Below are 1,262 nucleotides of genomic sequence, written 5' to 3'. Positions count from 1 at the left end.
ACAGCTTAACCTTCTGCATCCCACAGTGAGATCATTTATGCGGGAAAGTAACCAGTTCCTAGCAGAACACTTGAGAATGCAACTTAAGCTCCACAGGCCTGCTTCAAAGTGAAAAACACAAAATAAAATGAAACAAAATTGAATACTAAGAAAGATCCAAACTTTGGAAGAAAGTTTAAGACCCAGAAATTGCAGTTTAGGTTGACATATTATTGATAGTTTATGTTTTTCAAAAGCTCTTTCTATTTCACATAGTTTGTCCGATTTATTGGCATAAAGATAATATCCCCCTCATTTCTCCTTTTAATACCTGTAAGGTCTACACAGATTTGACAACTCTTGGACTGAATGAACATAACTGGTTTTAGAAAGACAAAAGGGTGCTGGCGGGCTCTTTGAGCCGGCTTTGATAGACTGAAAGAAGCCATAACCTTTCACGGAGCAATTCCCACAACTTCGTCAAGAAATGCAGATGAAGCAAGTGGAAAAAGAGAAAAAGAAACGGAATTTTTTTATGGTTCTAGTGATGGGGCTGTTGGTCCATTAGCCGCCCATTTGTCTGCAAGCTGCTTCTCCTCCATTCTGTGCTCCCTGCCATCGGGGGCAGCTGCTGCCCGGGGAGCCTGAGGCAGGGACTCCCTCTGGAGCGGATGGCAGTGGCACCTGGAAAGTGCTGGCAGGGGGTGGGCTGTAAAGGACAATTTGGTCTGGGAACAAAAGGCATCAATCACAGCAGTGTCATACACCTTTAGTTTGGGTGGGGGAAGGAAACTTTCTTGGGGCAGACAGGAAAGAAAGAAACTATTTTACTTAGTCATCTCCCTTTTCCAACAGATGAACTTTTTCCAATGGTCTAATTAAACTAATAGGAAGCCCAACGCATGACTGCTCCCCGAAGACCTTTTTCTTTAGTCATAGTCTTCTGAACGTAAAAGAAAGCTGTATCTCCTTTGCAGTCCCTATCTGAAATTGCCAGAAGTCACTGGACTCTACTTGTAGAAGTAAAATTCTCAAACCTGAGAGTTTCTGACCACTTGTGGAAAGCAATTATGGATCTTAAACAAAAGGTGCAAAGTTAGTATAGGGTATGTTACTAGTGAGGGGTCTAACAAAATAAAGAATCCAAGAAAAGCAATTGACGGAAATGGCAAACCGAAAAGAATTGGGCCATCTGGGGCTGGGGATTTAGCTCAGTGGTTTGGTGGCCTGCCTTGCAAGTGCAAGGACCTGAGTTCAATCCCCAGTACCAAAAAAAAAAAAAA

Source organism: Fukomys damarensis, unplaced genomic scaffold (assembly GCF_012274545.1).
Source record: "Fukomys damarensis isolate Sample0158 unplaced genomic scaffold, DMR_v1.0_HiC HiC_scaffold_3, whole genome shotgun sequence".
Lineage (NCBI taxonomy): Eukaryota > Metazoa > Chordata > Mammalia > Rodentia > Bathyergidae > Fukomys > Fukomys damarensis.
The sequence above is the reverse complement of the archived record's forward strand: the minus strand, read 5'-3'. Positions refer to the sequence as shown.